We start from the raw sequence: 10095 nt of genomic DNA, 5'->3' as shown, positions 1-10095 counted from the left end.
GTTCTCATTGTTCAGTTCCCACCTATGAGTGAGAACGTGTGGTGTTTGGTTTTTTGTCCTTGCGATAGTTTGCTGAGAATGATGCCATAAAAAATGATGAGCTCATGTCCTTTGTAGGGACATAGATGAAACTGGAAACCATCATTCTCAGCAAACTATCGCAAGGACAAAAAACCAAAATCTTGTTAAGTAGTATTCAAGTTAAAGGGAACACCTCAGTGAATAATTACAAGCAATGAAACTGCTGTGGCAAATGAAAAGGCTGACTTAATAGCGAGTAAATTGCTTACCTCTAGAAGTTAGACAATTAAGTGATACCTTAAATGCGATAAACATATTGGTACTTAAGCCTCATGAAAAGTAATCCACCTCTGAAGAGAAACACTTGTTAGTCGCTCATCAGTAGAAAGAACTAAGGGCTGTAAATGCTACTTGGTGCATAGAGTATAATTTTGTAGATTACTATTTTAGCTTGCACTGAAATCCCCTTGTGGTCAGGAGAACATCTTCCACAATGCCCAACTTAACCAGTGACCTAGAGTCTGCCTCATTGTTGAACAAACACCATGGTAAGAGACCGTGTACTCACTTGGCAGCAGTTGTAGGACAAGTGTATCGGGACATCTGTACACCTCTTGCTACTTTTCTTGGAAACTTAATACCACATGAGTATGACACACTGCTGGAGAGAGGCTTTGCCATTCTGGCCTCTGGTGTAGCTTTGGTGTTGGGCACCTGGACCATCCTCTTCCTTTAGAGCTTTTCATGGTGGCAGGTCTCCAGAAGTGGGAATGGAGGAAGATGACTGAAATATTCTCTGCCTCCCCCAATGCCCAGTCCCTTGTAATGATGTGGCCCATGAAACTATGCCACCCTTCGGCTGTATTCTTTGCAGTCCTAGTTGGTATCTGAGATCTTTCCTTAGGAATCTTGTAAATAGAGTTAGTGTTTTTGAGTTGAATGTTGAAGCAGGATCTAATTTTCTTTTTTTTTTTTTTTTTTTTTTTTTAGGCAGGGTCTCGCTCTGTTGCCCAGGCTGGTGTGCAGTGGCATGATCTCAGCTCTCTGCAAACTCTGCCTGCTGGGTTCAAGTGATTCTCCTGCCTCAGCCTTCCTGAGTAGCTGGGATTACAGGCGCCCAAAACTAATAAGTTAAACCTGGTACAATACTATTAAGTTTTCATAAGGATACTAAAATGAAGAAAAGTTGAAGCAGAAACACCTTTTTACTAGCTTAATTTTTTACTAGCTTTTCTACTTTTTCCTGTTACAGGACCTAATGCAGGATCTCAAACTGCATTTAGTTGTCATGTCTCTGTAGCCTCTTCCAATCTGTAGTAGTTCCTCAGTCCTGTCATTTGAACATTACTTGTCAGTTATTTTGCAGAACGTCCCTTAATGTGGGTTTGTCTGATGTTTATTAATGATTAGATTGAGGCTATGGGGTATGTGGGAAAGATGCCCCAGAGTGATAATGCCCTTCTCAGCACATCTTACCCACAAACACATGGTGTCCATATGCATTACTGGTGATGCTAACCTCACTCACTTTGGCTAGGGTGATATCTGTTGGAATTTTCCACTGTAAATTTACCATTTTTCTCTTTATAATTATTAAATATGTAGAGGGACATACTTTAAGATTATGCAGATAACCTGTTTCTACTTACACGTTTCCCCGTTTATTTTAGTATCCTTATGGAAATGTTGCCTGGGGCAATTATTACTGTGATATGCTAATTCCCTCATTATTTATTAAGTTGGAATTCTGTAAGAGTTGTTTCTTCTCCATTTATTCAGTTTTTTTAAATGTCAGCATGGACTTGAATATTTATCTCATTCTTTGAGTTCTAACACTATACTTACTATTCTGTGACTCAGTTGTTCCATCTTTGGCCCTTGTTAGGTCTTTCAGTATTCAACCATTTTTAATAAATGAAGATGAAAATTTTATATGGTTCAACCTATCATTTCTCACTGGAATGAGAGCTGTTTGGTATTAGTAACTACTTTTTTAAAGTGTTTTCTACCTGCATTGCTGCCATCCTGTCTAATCCAGCATCTCTCACTCAAGCCAGTGCAGCCACCCCTAACTGGCCTCCCTGCCTCTGTCCTGTCTTCTTACTATCCAGTCTCCTCACAACAGAGTCTTTTGAAAATGCAGACCTGATAATGTCACTTTTCTGTTTAAAACACTTCAGAAATCTCCCAATGCTCTCAGAGTCAAGTCTAGGTTTTATAACATGGTCTAGAACAGTGCTGTCTAATAGATATATAATGTGAGCCATATGTAATTTGAAATTTTCTAGTAGCCACATCAAAAAAGTAAAAAAAAAAAGTTTATATTTAAATTTAGAATTTGTATTTAAAAAACATTTAATGTTCGTGGTAATCTTTGAAATCTAGTCTAGTCTCAGTAGGGACTAGCCTCATTCCAAGTGCTCTGTAGCCACAGGTGGCTGGTGGCTGCTGCAGTAGACCGAGCAGGTCTAGAAGACCATGCACCTTTAGGCTTCTACCAACCTCCCACCACACCACTTTCCATCTTGTACTCTACATTGTGTCCAAGCTCTGAGCCTTCCTATGTGCTATGTCTTCTGCTGGGAATGTTTTCCCTGCCCCCCAACCCTTTCCCGCCCTCCCCTGCAAGACCTAGTCTCACTGTTGCCCAGCCTGGAGTGCAATGGTGTGATCTCGGCTCACTGCAACCTCTGCATCCCAGGTTCAAGTGATTCTCCTGCCTCAGCCTCCCGAGTAGCTGGGATTACAGGTGCCCACCACCACACCTGGCTTATTTTTGTATTTTTAGTAGAGATGGGGTTTCATCATGTTGGCCAGGCTTGTCTTGAACTCCTGACCTTAGGCGATCCACCCACCTTGGCCTCCCAAAGTGTTGGGATTACAGGCATGAGCCACGCACCTGGCCTTCCCTGCCCTTTTACCTTGACATTTCCACTGTCATAATAATCATTATTACCCTTTACTTCATGTCTTTTTTCCCTTGACTGTAAAACTTCATGAGGACAAGCACCCTGTGGGTCCAGCTCACTGCTACATCACCAGCATCTAGCACAGTCCCTGACACGTAGCACAGGCTTAACAATTTTGCCAAACTGAAAGTTGAGCCGAGAAGAGGCCTGTGCGATTTTAGGGAGGGAGAACAACTAGGAAGTTGTTACGTGCAGGATATAGAAAAAGGAGATGAGAAGCTGAAGATTGCCTTTTTCTTGTTCCCATTATTCTTTGCTAGCACTGGAAGGACCATTTATTCCACCTTCCAAACTCTTAAAGAGTCTCATGGCATTTGAATTCTCTTCATTGCATTTTTAAGGGGGCAGGGAAGAAATTTGATCAAGACAGACATACACTAGGCTCACTAAGGCCCTTCGTGTGAGTCTAATGCTTCAGCCTGGAAGGGCTGAAAAGTGTTGCCTTGGCTCTTACCCTACCCTTTCTCTTTAGAAGACTTTCAGAATAAGGCGGAGACAGAAATGGAGACTTCCAGCAAGGGCACTGGACATCAGCAGAGCCCTGGAACTAGACGAGATCTTCTGGGCAACACCTTAAGGGAATTTTATTCTGATGCCTTAATCCGGTCCTGGCATTTTGCTGACCAACTTAAGCAGAGCTTGAGAAATGACAAAGTTCATTTTCAAAGAGCACTGCCTCTAATTTTTTACACAGGTAACTGTGCCCTGGAGGTGTCAGTATCAGGGAAAGAGTACTGATCAAATTAAAAGACCTGGTATATTAAGGTTCTCCCAGAGAAATAGAACCAATGGAACAAACAGAACATATATACATATGTATTCCTTATATGAAACTGAATAAAAGAAATCAGATCATGTAATTATGGAGACTGAGAAGTCCCAAGATCAGCAGTCAGCCAACTAGAGACCCAGAAGAACCAATAGTGTAGTTCTAGTCCAAATGCCAACAGGTTCAAGAGCCAGGAAGAGTCTATGTTTCAATCTGAGTACAAAGGCTGGAAAAAAAAATAAAGTCCCAGCTCGAAGGCAGTCAGGCATCAAGGGTTCCTCTTACTTAGCCTTTTGCTCCATTCAGGCCTTCAACTGATTGGATGAGGCCCATCCCCATCAGAGAGGGCAATCTGCTGTACCCAGTCTACCAATCCACATGTTCATGTCCTCCAGAAACACCCTCAAACACACACCCAGAACGTTTGACCACATATATGGGCATCCTGTGGCCCAATCGAGTTGTCACATAAAATTACCCACCATGGGCCAGGTGTGGTGGCTCACACTTGTAATCCCAACACTTTGGGAGACCAAGGCAGGAGGATTGCTTGAGTCCAAGGAGCTCGAGACCAGCCTGGATAACACAGGGACATCCCATCTGGACAAAAAAAAAAGAAAGAAAAGATTAGCCCGGCATTACCATCACATTGGGGATTAAGTAAAAATAAATAAATAGAAACATAAAAATAATAAATAAAAAATTAGCCAGGCATGGTGGTACGCACCTGTAGTCCTAGCTACTTAGAGGCTGAGGTAGGAGGACCACTTGAGCCTGGGAGGCTGCCGAGCTGTGACCACGCCATTGCACTCCAGCCTGGGTGACAGAATGAGACCCTGTCTCAAACAAAAACAAAGAAAACACCACACCTGGATTCTAGTCCTGGTTACACTGATAACTAGTTTATTCCTTAAGAAACTTGCTTTATCACTCTGGGTCTGGGTCTGCCTTTAAAAATGAGGCTAAATGCACCTGCCCTACTCAGCTCATCGAGCTACTGACGAGTTCAAATAAGATTTTGTACACAAAAGCCCCTGGAAAGTATAATGCATTCGATATTTGCTGGCACCATTACAGCACCCGTGTCTAGGAACACACGCATGGCAGTGGATGCTTTAGAATGCCCACTGAGGGTGGCTGCCAATTCTAAAAAAGGGAAGCCACCTAGAACTGGATGATTAGAGAATTTTGATACCCAGGGTGCCCACATTTCTACCTATGTATGGTAATTATTTGGGTAACCCATTTACAGTAAATCTCATTGCAGAGAGGCCAATCTAATGGGAAGGAAAGCATAAAGCATGAAACCATGGCCATTTGCTGAGGAAAGCTAGAGCATGAGTACTCATCATTTAATTAGAGAGCATACATTTGGGTAGAGTTACCATAGAAGCCTCCAATGTATGAACTGAGTTCGTCAATTTACCGAAATCCCTTTGTTCTCTTTATAATGATCCCAGCTTCAGGGAATTCTCCAAGTCTGAATTTAGTTCATTCATGATAAAGTGCCCAATCTCAGATGCCCCATCAAGCATGGGCTAAAAATGATATAAAGTTATGCCCAGAGCTCTAGGAATTCAAAAGCCCAAGGGAATGAAGATCAGCATGAGTGACAAAAACATCTCTGCCCCAAGGAAATCATCAGGCCACACCCGTGCCAGGTCTGCCCACATAATGCGGCCTCAAATTGACAGACACAGAATTCCAAGGAAGCACAACTCTCTCATCTTTGGCTTGTTCTAACGGAAGGAATAAAACTAAATGGAGCCGTCTGTTGTTTTAAGCTTCCCCTGCCAGTTGGCATCCTGATCTTGACAGAGATTAGAAATTCATGGCTCTCTACTATGGATGCCAACAATCCCTGCATGACCTTGATTGACCAGCTTGGCAGCAAGATGCTGAAAGGGAGAAAATGTCCCAAAATATAAAAAGGTGACACCTTATCTTTCTTTCATTTTCTTGGAAGAATTTAATTTTTAATTCTAAATTGGAGGCACAGCCTGGGTTTAGAAAAATCTATATAAAATTCTGAGAAGAAAAGTTAAGAAATAATGTGAAGTGAAGAAAGGATGACCCAGGCTGTGGTAGAAGCAGTTTCCTATTTCTCTGATTAAGCTGTGTGAAGCTTGAATATCAGTTTCAAAAAGGCACCCTTTTAGTTTGCACAATCTCACTGAAAAGATAAATACAAGCACTGAGTGTTTATTACCACTAGACAAAGTAAAACAGTGTGGCCTTGTGAAAAGAAGCTTCTCTTAGGGTCATGGGGCCATCCTGCTGGTATCACTTCTATGCTGGCTACAAATGTAAGCTAAGTAAGTAATTTAACTATTTCACAGCTTTGCTTCGGTATCTATACAATGAGGTTATAACACTCATCTAACCTGTTTCTCAAGACAGAATTAGGCTTGAAAACTCTGTGTGTGTGTGTTGGGGGGGTGTTGGCAGTGGAGGGAGGGGGTTCAAACATTAAGAGGGCTGCCCAAATATCAATGGTGGGTATTGCACTGCCACAACTCAGATCAATTATTAAGACAGAAAAGGCCCCTATAGGTGGGGCAGCAATCTGACGTCAGTATAGAAATTGCCATGTTGTGGTCCCTGTTAGGGAGGAAGGTCAAATTCCAAATGTTCACAAAATTGGGATAAAGCAATGAAGCAGCTCATTTCCAAGATGGCACCCAATAATTTTTGCTCTTGGATATTCACATCCTCAGGTAGTGTCTGCTCATTTTGACTAGAGTTGATCTATATAACCAGTAGGATGGTGTAGAAACGATGGTATGTAATTTCCAAGACTCCTCATAAATGATATTATTGTTTCCAGCATGATCCCTCTTGGATCACTCACTCTGAGGGAAGCCAGTTTCCACGTTGTGAGGACGCACAAGCAGGTCTATGCAGAGTTCTACATGCTGAGAACTACACCTTTTGCCAACAGCTAGCACCATGATGCCAACCAAGTGAGACAGCTACTTGGAAGTAGATCTTCCAGCCTCAATCAAGCCTTCAGATGATGGCAACCTTAGCAGACATCTTGACTGTAACCTCTGACAACCCTGAGCCAGAATAATGTAGCTAAGCCATCCCCGATTCTTGACCTACAGAAACTGTGATAAATAACAAATGTATATAATTATCTTAAGCCACTACATTTTGGGATAATTTGCTAACACAGACTTAGCAATGGATATTACAGGCAGTGAAGTATTTCTACAGAGTAGGCAGTAAGACCCCAAAGCCCTGAAATGAAGACAATGTTCAGTTTAGTCCAGTTTCCATGCTGACTTTAGCTCTTTAATTGGACAATATATTTTGGGAAGTGGCAAGTCAGAGGAACAATGAACATATAGATTCTAGAGATTTCTATTAATTGGGACAATAGTATTGAAACTTCTAAGCTTTGATTACCTTTTTTTAAAATAGAAGAGTGTCTGGTATACTGGTCGTATTAGTTTGCTAGGGCTGCCATAACAAAGAACCACTGACTGGGTAGGTTAAACAACAGAAATTTATTTCCTCACAGTTCCAGAGGCTAGAAGGCCAAGATCAAGATGTCAGCAGGATTGGTTTCTCCTGAGGCCTCTCTCCTTGCCTTGTGAGTGGCCATCTTCTCCCCGTGTCTTCACATGATTTTCCTCCTGTGTCTGTGCCCTGATCTCTTCTTTTAACAATACCAGTCATATTGAATTAGAGCCTGTTCCAGTGAACTCATTTACCCTTAATCAACTCTTTTGAAACCTATTTCTAAATACAGTCGCATTCTGAGGTACTGGGGCTAGGACTTTAACATATGAATTTTGGGAAGGATCATAGCATTGGTCAACATGTCAGTCTATATTATTCCATTATAATACACCAACAGCAGTATTTTTTTCCTTCCTTTCCTTCCTTCCTTCTTTCCTTCCTTCCTTCCTTCCTTCCTCCCTCCCTCCCTCCCTCCTGCCCTTCCTCCCTTCCTCCCTTCCCTCTTTCCTCCCTCCCTTCCCTCCTTCCTCTTTCCTTCTCTCCCTCCCTCCCTTCCTTCCTCCCTTCCTTCCCTCCCCCTTCCCTCCTTCCTTCCTTCCTTCTCCTTCCTTCCTTCCTTCCTTCTTTCCTCCCTTCCTTCTCCTTCCTTCCTTCCTTCTTTCCTCCCTTCCTTCCTTCCTTCTTTCCTCCCTTCCTTCCTTCCTCCCTCCCTCCTTCCCTCCTTCCTCCCTTTCCTTCCCTCCTTCCTTTCTCCCTTTCTTTCCTTCGTTCCTCCCTCCCTCCATTTCTCCTTCCTTCCTTCCTTTTCCTTTTTTTTTTTATTTTTTTGAGACAGGATCTCAATCTATCACCTAGGCCAGAGTGCAGTGGTGCCATCAGGGCTCATTGCAGCCTCATCCTCCACAAGCTCAGGTGATCCTCCTACCTCAGCCTCTGGGTGGCTGGGACCCTAGATGCACGCCACCAAGCCAGGCCAATTTTTGTATTTTTGATAGAGATGGGTTTTCACCATGCTGCCCAGGCTGGTCTTGAACTCCTGAGCTCAAACAGTCTGCCCACCTCAGCCTCCCAAAGTGCTGGGATTAAAAGCATGCGCCACCACAGCTGCCCACCAACAACAGTCTTTTGTAAACTGGTCTGAAGTTCCTATTTCTAGCATCTGGTAAATTTCCTAGAGAGCTGAGTGCTCCCATACTCTTAGCCCATGTCACAAAGGGACATTATGCCCAGTGCAAAGTGCAACTCCCAGCCAATAGGAAGTCATATTTTTCAACCATGCACTGAGGTATTTCTTGGTCATGGAATATTCTTTATCCTCAACAAAGTTTTCCTTCATTACATGCTTGCAAGCATTATTTGTGACAATCCATTTTTTTCTCTAATTATCCCCAGAGTAAGCTTGTCCTTCTATGGACATAAATCAGATTCAGAATCCTCTCTCTATTCCCAACAATATCATTAATCATGATGGTCCTTTTTTAAATCCATATTTAGATTTGTTCACTTTGATTTTTCTAAGAGATTATATATTTTCTTCCCAAATTTAGTTCAACCAGGAACATTCAATCAAGGCTTTAGTCAGCTTTGCTGGTTGGAGTTATGGCCCGGCCATGATGCCTTCTGATTCCATTCATCACATCCATTCTATTCTTTGCCAGTGTGGTTCTAATAGCAATGATTTTCAAACAGAAAGGGGGCCTAAGTCCCCATCTCTACAGAGGTCATAAGGCTGAGCTCATCAAATATTTCAGATTCTTTAGCCAGGCATGGTGGTGCATGCCTGTAATCTCAGCTACTTGGGAGGCTGAGGCAGGGAAATTGCTTGAACCTGGGAGGTGAAGGTTGCAGTGAGCTGAGATCGTGCCATTGCATTCCAGCCTGGACGATGACAGTGAAACTCTGTCTCAAACAAACAAACAAAACAAATATATATACATATTTGAGACTCTGCTTTTCAGACACAAGGCAGCATTGTGCTTCCTCCTTGTGTCTGGGAGGTCTGGCCAATGGGCTGTGAATGGAAATAATGACTTTCTCTCTACTATGGTGACCAGCAATATTGGGGCTAGTCAGCCTTAGTTCTGGAGCAACTATGACAAGGAATCATGGGTGAGAATTAAACCTTGCTGGTTTAATTGTGATTGTGATTGGAGGGATTATTTGTTACTGCAGCATAACATTGACTTATATCTTATATAACGTATCCTGACTGATACAATCCTTTTTGTCTCATGAGACTGATTCTGAGTGAACTTATTCCCTCCTTCCAAGGGCCACTTCTGCAGATCAAAATGTATTGAAAGAGGTGACTTTAAAGGACAAAAAAAACTCTAAACTCTTCCTCCCTGACAATAAGTACCTTATATTTGCATAATTAAGAGGGGCCAAATCCAAGCTCACTGGACCTTGAACAAAGAAGCACTGATGCAAAGTGGCTGGTAGTGTCTACCTGGTCTATCCAGACACAGGAGCAAGCTACATCTGCTTCCCCCTTCAAACACCACTAGAGCCATGGTTGAGCTGGAGGAGACAAAGTAAAGGTTATGAACCACTGTTTTAATCATTGCAGTGACACCATCTAGATAACTCATGAGGCCTTCTGGAATTAAGGCCTTAACTTTGGGATTCACAAATATTTCGTGGTGATAATCTACTCCTCTCACCTGAAGCATCTTACGTGTAGGATGGACAACTGGAGGGTGAAGCCCTCTGGGAGGTGCTGCAGGGAGCAGGGAAGCAAGCAGCCCCCAGAGTTTTGTCCTTAGCAGCTTTGCAGACTAGAGAAGAAAGAACATAGGACTGGCAATTGCTGCCGGGTACCTAGTTGCAATGGTGAGGATGTTACACATGCTCAAGGAGTAAAATGTA

The sequence above is a fragment of the Nomascus leucogenys genome, chromosome 16 (genome assembly GCF_006542625.1).
Source record: "Nomascus leucogenys isolate Asia chromosome 16, Asia_NLE_v1, whole genome shotgun sequence".
Classification (NCBI taxonomy): domain Eukaryota; kingdom Metazoa; phylum Chordata; class Mammalia; order Primates; family Hylobatidae; genus Nomascus; species Nomascus leucogenys.
This window is presented reverse-complemented; position numbering follows the sequence as displayed.